This window comes from Megalopta genalis, chromosome 11 (assembly GCF_051020955.1).
Source record: "Megalopta genalis isolate 19385.01 chromosome 11, iyMegGena1_principal, whole genome shotgun sequence".
Lineage (NCBI taxonomy): Eukaryota > Metazoa > Arthropoda > Insecta > Hymenoptera > Halictidae > Megalopta > Megalopta genalis.
In genome coordinates this window covers 14,969,377-14,978,354 of record NC_135023.1, presented here as the reverse complement: position 1 = coordinate 14,978,354, position 8,978 = coordinate 14,969,377, and the positions used below count along the sequence as shown (strand labels likewise).

Sequence of the window (8,978 nt, the reverse complement as noted above, 5' to 3'; positions counted from 1 at the left end):
CTAATACTTCTTACCAATGTGACTTTAATATTATTTGATTAATAATTTAGTTATAAACAGTCTACTAACTCTCTCTCTCTCTCTCTCTCTCTCTCTCTCTCTCTCTCTCTCTCTCTCTCTCTCTACGTCGGATACTATAATATCAAGTCTAAGATGTAGCATCATCAAGTTTCTTATTAGACTAAACGATAAAGAATTTTCATAACTAAAAAACAAACGTTTCATTTTATCAAATATCTTTCTAAGATAATATCTGATTAAAAAAATGTGTCCTACAGAAGTTTACTCTTTTCTCAAATCGATTAACTTTCGTATCTAACATTTTCCCCGAAAATGTGTCGTTTTCGAGATATTCGGATTGAAAGTTTCCAAATGAACACCCTGTGTGAACACCAAGTGAACACCTATATACATATAATTGCGTGCAAATTTGAAATCGAAATTTTCCCTAATTGACGCTCAGCTTGGAAACAAAAATGGATAATTTGGGAAGAGGAAGTACGATCAATGGAGCGTTGCTGCTCGTTTTTATAGTTATCGACATCCGTTAACTATTAGCCGCAAGGCTCGAATAATCGTATCTCCTCTTCTCAAATTGTTCATTTTTACGCGCAATCTGAGCGTCAATTAGGTAGAACTTACCGTATCACCTACAAGATCGCGTGCAAATTTGAAATCGTAATACCTCAAAAACGAGGGCCCACTTTGAAAAATCCCAGTAAGATATTAGTTAATAGTTGATATTAGATAATAAGCACCGTAGCGCGGACCCACTCTCGTCCCAAAAAGCGATCTCCACGCTCGTAAGCTGCTCTCGCGAGCTTGTTGTCCTGCTCCAGCAGCCGTTTTCTCCAACAGTTCCTGCACCCCACGTTAGTCCCATTCTCTTCGGCCGCAGTTGTGACCCTCCCCCTCTGCCTGTTGCGTGCCGCCGTCGCTCCTGCGCTCGGACGGGCTTGCGCGCCTCATCCTGCACGGAAGAGAGGCCTCCTCGGCGAAGGAGAGCCGTCAGGATCCCGATCAGTTTACCGGCATCCCTCAGTCCGTGCGTGCGCGTCCGCCGTCACCCCGTCGTCGGCCCGTTCCCGTGGATCACGTGCGCGAGACACCGCAGAGAGGCCTAGCCAACCCCGGACACCGGAAGTTCATCCCTTGCCGGGATGTCCACGGAGTTTCCGGTACCACGGAGCACCGCTTCGGCCCGCGTCGCCAGCCCTTGAGATATGATCAACTTCTTCGGGGACAACGTCGCAGGTTTGCCATAAATCCTTTGTCGAAACATGCCGCGGCCAGCCGACCTCTCCTCGCCGCCTTCGCCTTCGCCGTCTTCGCCGTCTTCGCCGCCGCCGTCGACGACGCTTCCGGCTGGCTTTCTGGATTTTTGAATCTTCTCGCGCGACCGCGGCCGGCTTCTCATTGTCCACGGTGAAACGGTGCCGCTTTGTCCGAGCGTCCGGCCGAAACGCTCCGCCTCGCAAGTTTCTGTGAATCGACGCGCTCTGACGAAACCCGATGCGGCCGGGTATCTATCCAAGTTCCGGCGAGCTTCGCCCGGGAACTCCTCCGCGCCGCCGATAACTCGATTGTGGCCGTGTTAATGGAAGACTCGCCGAAAGTGTGAAAACCTCGAGAGCTTCCCCGTGAGTAAATTAACACCTATCGATAGAGAGAGGGTTGCCCTGCTCCGAAATTACTCGATGCTCTACGTGCTGAATATTCGAGACCGTTCGCCTGGAGACCGTTTCCCGATTTACTTTGCACCGGGGCCCTGCGCCGCTGTCTTCGCTCGGTGTGCATCCAGTGAGGTTCGTCCTTTGAATCGGTTCGGTCGCTCGGTGTGCCCGCCCGGACAGTTTTTTCTCTGTTCGGATCGTTCACGGTCGTCGCGACGCGTTGTCATTGATAAGACACCGTTCGGAGTATTTTCGGGAAATTGATCTTTTTCTTTTTTTTAGCTGTTCGCTGTTGAGAGATTCATGCTCGCTGATGTTTTATGTATCGCTTGTTGGGGGGGGGGCTTGTTTTTGTATAGGGACTCACTTGTTATTGATTTGTGGAACATCTTTGGCTACGCTTGAGAAAAATTCTGTGGCTACGCCGCAAGCCAGATATTTTCACTTCCGAGACATCGTTATTTGACACTAGATTTACGGAGCGTTGAAACTGCTGTTTTATACTACTGGGTTGTTGGAAAAGTAATTTCGGTATTTTTCTATGCTATGTGTTTGGAAAACCGACATTACTTTTGCGACAATACAATAGTTTATTGAAGTAACAATAAGATATTTATTCTGACTTTTGATACATGTCGAATAAATAATAATACGATATTTATTCTGACTTTTGACGTGTATTGAATAAATAACAATACGATATTTATTCTGATTTTTTACACATATTGAATTAATAATAATACAACATTTATTCTGAATTTTGACGTATATTGAATAAATAACTCATAAATATATCTTTACAATCTGAATGCAGTAAATTCTCCCCAATTTTGCTGGAAGTTTTAAGCAAAAATGGACAATTTGGGAAGCGGGGATATGACTATTCGAGCCTTGATTGTCAACAATTATAAAAACAGCGTGCAAAGTTCGAATAATCGTATCTCCTCTTTTCAAATTGCTTCCCAATTTTTGTTTACAGCCGAAGGCAAATTGGGAAGAATTTACTGTAATCGTAAGTTAAAAAATTAGTGACTCGTCGTTTCGACGGGTTTCGTAAATCATTAATGCTTCGTATCAGTAGTGTTCCAAGTTGCATAATTTTGTCGAGCCTATAGAATTTGTTTTCACGATGTTTTTCTGAAAAATACGCAGATCCAACATGCTACAGATCAATTAATTTTTTGAAATTATGACACGCGTCGTTCTTTCCTTGTAACCACAGGGTTGAGCGAAGAAATTTGCGGTTGGAAGCAAGAACGCTGCATGTCACATGCTTGGTCACGCATGAAATGCATACAGTTATGTAAAAATTATTTTAATTCTCGGACAGCGGACCATTTTCACAATGACGATGTTTATAATATATTCTAAACTTTATTCAGCAATTTTTCAAAACATATTTTTGTAGATATTTCTTGCAGCCTTTTTGTTGTTCCTAATATAACAGCAATTTATTTTATGTAATTACCGAAAATTGAGTAATTAAGGGAACGATTCAAATAGGCCAAAATTGACCTAGCCACCACTTTGCGAGGGTTAAATTAGAGTATGATAAATTTGTTTGGTTCCTAAAATTTGCTATTGGAGCGCGTAACGTTGATTATTCTATTACTCGTCAAATTTCTATTTATTTATTATTTTTATGGAAAAAGTAACAAAATCTTGGGTCAAGCTAACATCGAGTTCTGAGATTTTCGACTCTAGTCAGAAAAAGTATGCGATCAGTTCGGTTTCTCACACATAAAATCTGACCAGCAACGTACAGTGGTGTGAGTAATTATAGGCTCAAAGTAGCATTTACATTTTTTTGTTGATATTTAAACAAAGATTTAACAGAACATCGTATTTGTATATTTCAATATTACAATTAATGCAGAACGGAAATATACAGCTTTTCGTTTCGGTTTTTGTTTGAATGTCAGCAAAAATGTACAAGTTACTTTCAGTCTATAATATTGTATATGTGTCTCGATTAATAAAATATATTATTTTCGGAGCAGAGAACACGATTTTGCTTCGAACGATTACACGGGATGAACCTCGACAAATCCAACGAAAACAGTATCCCCTGGCAAAACGAATCCGGACAAACCGCGCGTTTGTTAACAGAATTGTTTTTACACTGGATGCAACGTTTTCATTCGCTGAAAAGTAAACGAAATGAACTCGCCGTCTTTACTTAAATCAACCGTTGTAATAGAAATGAATGGTTTTGTTCGCTTGCAAAATAGAGTATGAAAATATGCACAGATTTGAGGAGGCCTTTAACAACCCCTGGCCGTTATAGAAATTTCCTGTCAACGAATAATATTTTGTCGTGCTGCAAACATAGTTTCCTGGTTATTCGGCGAATAGAGGCATCGGGAAGGGAGAGAGAGATAGAGAGAGAGAGAGAGACAGAACGCATTAAACGCGACGAAATAAAATATTTTCGTTCGGTATAATAGCCTGGAATGTGGCTCGCACTTTCGATCTTGGAAAACCGTTTCGCAGCATCGCTCGAGTGGAATGGAGCATACAAAAATCCGCGAAAAGTTGTTCCACGGTGGAGATTCATATTTAATCAATAATTTCGAATGCATTATTCATTTTAAATTTAAATTACAATTCCGGCTTAATGAACTACCCGTTCTAGACTCCAAATGAACCGTCATAAGCGTGCAAGCTCATCGACGGATTCTTACCGACTCATTCTATTAATATCATTAGTAAAGGGTGGGCCATCTGTTGGTTTCTTTTTTCCAAATTCTCACCAAAAAATCGTTTAATGTTATTAAAAATTCTTCTGCTTTATTACACAGAGTAAACCTGCCGATTAATTATGAAAAATAATTTCATTTCAAATGGCTGCGCCACGACTGGCTTAACCTTCCGACCCAATTTTTCAATACACCTTCGATTATCTATGGCTTCATGGTGGCGAATATTTTATACGATTTTTATACGATTTTACACGATTACGTAAATTTTTTCTTACTTTTTCATATTTTTGTTTGCGTTGTTCTTTCACGTTTTTCTTTTCTTTCGACTTTTGCTCCTATTTTTCATTATTTCTTCTGCTTTCTTCTGTTTTATCCTTTTTGCTATTAATCTTATTTGCATTGCATTCGCTTTTATCGCTAACTCCGTTCTTTCCCTCGAGGTTATGTTTAGGTTACGCATCGTAATTCTGCATATTTTGCACGTTTAGCTAGTAAATGTAGCTATTCTAGTTACCGTGCGACTTTTACGTTTATTGTAAGACCAACATGCAATTCCACAGGTATTTCGCTGAAAGAATATTTTGCGGTGTAGAAAAAAATGGTCTTATTATTAATTCTATTTATCCACTAAAAACAATATGGTTACTAGTATAAGTTCTGTTGATCGTTACGAACTGCAGACAATTTCGAATAATATAATAATATTATCATATATCGTATATCATACAACAAAGTAAAATAAAATAGACAAAATAAAACAGGAGAATAATATAATATCAAAGAAAATAGAATAGAAACAATAAATTAAACTCAAATAAAATACGATAATTTATGCAACGAATTTAAAATTATACTATTATTAAACTATCGATACTAATCATAACAACTAATCGAATAAGAAAATATGATTAATAAAGATTTGACGCATTTATGATAATAATGACCAGAAAAAATACGAAAATAAATAAATAAATAAATCGGGACAATTTAAGAACATTGCTATTTTCTCTCCAATTTATTAAAATTATCAAAAGAAGAAATACATTTTTATTTAACATCCGTTCCTTGCAATCGAATCAAATAATTTTTATTTTGCATAATGTTCTGCAATCTAACGATTAATAATACAGATGCCAGAGATGGTGCAGTGGTCACAATCGATGCCCGACTCGACTCGACTCGACTCGACTCCCGAAGCAACAGACATCGAAGTTACGAGGGACGAGCGTTGACTAAAAATCGTAAAAAGACGGTAGAAATGATGTCGAGGGTTGAAGAGGTTGGTGTAACACACTGATAATTTCATGAACGAGGAAACTAATTTCCCATAGGAGGACATTCCACGCAGTTTCGCCAGCAGAGCCGCTACGGTTATCTGGTTCTACCTTCTTGGAACAACCGCGTCCCATCCGATCGGTGAAAGGCGACGGTTCTCGATCCGAAGATCTCGCTATTAATCCGTAAAGATAAACCGCGTTCGGCCATCGTGGCGTCACAAGTCTCGTTGACGCGAAATTAATTTAATTAAACGGGAACGCTTCGAGGCAACGGGTTCCGGCGCGGCGCCACGTAACGAAGTGGAAGCCGCGGCACGGCGCGTTGCGAAAACGGAAGTTTCCGGCATTCTTCAAATTTTTCCGTCGGACTCGAGTGGTTTCCACGTTGGTGGCGGACAACGGCCTGGCTCGATGCTCTCTCTCTCTCTCTCTCTCTCTTTCTCTCTATTTCGCTCTCTCTCTCTTTCTCTCTATTTCGCTCTCTCTCTCTTTCTCTCTATTTCGCTCTCTCTCTCTCTTTCTCTCTATTTCGCGCTCTCTCTCTCTCTCTCTCTCTCTCTTTCTCTCTATTTCGCGCTCTCTCTCTCTCTCTCCATCATTGCCATTGAAAGAGAGAGAGAGAGAGAGAGAGAGAGAGAGAGAGAGAGGGAGAGAGAGAAAAAGAAACGTACGGGAAAAATTGTTGACCGGTTTTTTCGAAGTGTGCATCGAGACGCGAGGAAAACAGCGCGCGCGTGCCGTCCTTAGGCACCGAAATAAATGGCGGAATGCTGGCGGGAATAATTGGATTGGTACTTCTGCCGTGGTGTCTTCGTTATCTTTTTTAATTGAGACACATTGTACACACCGAGGCACGCGCGCGCCAAGCCGTCCCTCTATAACACGCTCGTTCGAGCAAAATGTATCCGGCTGAACAATAACTTCGTTCGGAGTTCTTCTGGTTTCCTTTTTTTCCCCTTCCCTTTTTTATTAGGTTTTCTACTTCCGTCCTCCTTTTTAAGTAGAACGCCAAACCCCTCCGTTCTGTTTGCGCAAAATAGGTTCGGTCAATGGGCCGTGTACACGGTTTCTGTTTGACGACTTTTCTACTTCTACCGGAGCAAAGGGAACGCTTTCCTTCTTGACTCGTGTGTGTCATTTTAACGAAGACCAATATCCTCGGTATTTTATGCTGTCGGCTTCAATGTTGTCACGGTAGTCGCCGCGGCTCCTGTTATTTCGTGATGCGTTTAGTATTTTTGTGATAATTTCGGCCGGTACGTTTTTTTCTTTTATTTAGAGGCGGCTTTGTAGAAAACAAGGCAAGTGTCAAAAATCTCATTTTCTAGGAGGAAGAGAAAACACTAGTATCTTCAAACCATTGACTGCCGCGTCACCCGTGTGTGGGTTAATTTTAATAATAACTTTAATGTGGTTAATTTTATTAAGACTCGCAAGTGATAAGAATGGTAAAAAAGTAATTGATGTCGTATACAACTTTGCTTCGCAATTTTTATTTAATCGAATAAAGTACTTCGATTTCATGAAATAATTAAGATTCTTGATCGCGGTCTTATTTTTATCTTCATACGTAACCAAGATATTATATCTAAATGGTATACTACTGCATCTCCATTGGCACATAGAATATTTTAAGAAGAAGAAACAAAATTTTTTAATTTTGACACTTATTACTTTAACATTTGTCCATTGGACATAATCAAATTCTAATATTTTTGCTAAATTAAATATCGCGTAGACGATTTCCCCATTGAAAAAGTGTTGATATTTTTAGGCTCTAAGGGTCTATAAGAGCAGCTGGGTTCTTATTTGTAGTGTTTGTTAGTGGACTGTTGATACGTGGCTGGAAAATATTTTGCAGTTGTTTAATTGCAGGCGATTTAATTGCTATATCAACGATCTACGCAATCTACAAATAATCAAGACTAAAATTCAATTCTCTTTAAAACGCAATCGTACGAAGTGAACAGGAAATACAATAGACTCTTTTATCCGAAGGTTTATTTTTGCAATATTCTGATATGAAAACATTCTGTTGTCGAAAAATTTCATTGGAATTCTCTACCAGGTGATAATATATGTAAATAATATAATGATAATTATATAATATAATAATAAATAATATAATAATATAATAGAACGTTTGAATATCTCAGAATATTATAAAAATAAATATTCGTATAAGGGAGCCTACAGAAAAGCCACGATACAGAAATATAGAAATATAAAAATAAAACGATACGTATAGTAGTGCATGATGTACAAAAAAATCGCATGGTATCGTTAAATTGGTCTAATATAACGTAAAATAACAGAAAATAATTGTTAAGAAATTTGATATTTCATTGTTCATCGCGTTTATTCGTACACTGTTTTATTGCTTTAATAAAAACATGTCAGATTTTAGGTTATTTAAAAAATTCTGACAATGTAGTGGCCAGTGAATAGGGCAGTGGAACCGATGTTACTGTGGGATGATCAATTACTGTGACTTTGGTTGGGCATAATAAGCAACTTTATCGAATAAAACGTCAAATCAAAAAATCAACGTCGCAAAGCAAATTATCGCAACAAAATGCGATAATTAATAATAGAAATCATGCGAAGACGCATAAAATCGGTTACAATTGCACGTTCATTAGATTAATTAAATATTGACATGGTCCAATACTTTTTGACAGATTTTCCATCGACTAAACACTTGCTTCCAAGCATCGTTTTGTCCGACCATTATTTTTTCGCGTATAATAATGAACAAACGTCATAATTATTTTTCGTGTTTCGACTTTACATTAAACAAGTTTCACGATACGCTATTACGTACGATAAGGTGTTTCCAGTTAACTTTGTATAATTGCGTGTGGTCGAAAACTAATTGCCAGGGTGTAGATGAAATAAGTTCGGGCACGGTCGACTTTACACTAAAATACCAGCCGGTTGGTGTAACAGCTAATAATTGTTTTGATATCTCAGATGTTGTACAAATATTTGAAAACAGATTTGCATTTTACCGCGGAAACGAAGAATGCAACGTTCTGCTTTTAAACATCACAAAATCTTTAAGTCGAAACTCGCGCTGCAAACTGTATTCCATTAAACTGTTAAAATAACAGATAAAATACAACTTGCTGGTTTCAGGTGAGGCGAGCCGTTACGATAGAATCTGCCGTACGACTATGTTTCTGCGGAGACGCGAGTGAAACAGCCGAGCGTGCTTCAATTGTCTCGGTTAATATGACGGATCGGCGTTGATCGTAAATCGTTCGCTAATTTTTCCAGCGTTCCAATGGCAAATTAGATTTTCTAGGAGATCGATAACACGCCGG

At 39.0% G+C, this 8,978-nt stretch overlaps 1 protein-coding gene across 2 annotated transcripts in view; it reads left to right on the top strand.

Annotated features, from left to right (window-relative positions):
• Positions 1–1,168: 1,168 nt before the first annotated feature.
• LOC117219143 (lachesin) overlaps positions 1,169–8,978 on the top strand; it is a 185,546-nt gene continuing 177,736 nt past the window's right edge. The window contains exon 1 of one of the 2 annotated variants that reach the window (XM_033468061.2): positions 1,169–1,640. The gene's annotated coding sequence lies outside the window, so the exon portion shown is untranslated. The remainder of the gene's footprint in view (positions 1,641–8,978) is intronic. The other variant, XM_033468062.2, reaches the window with a different exon arrangement.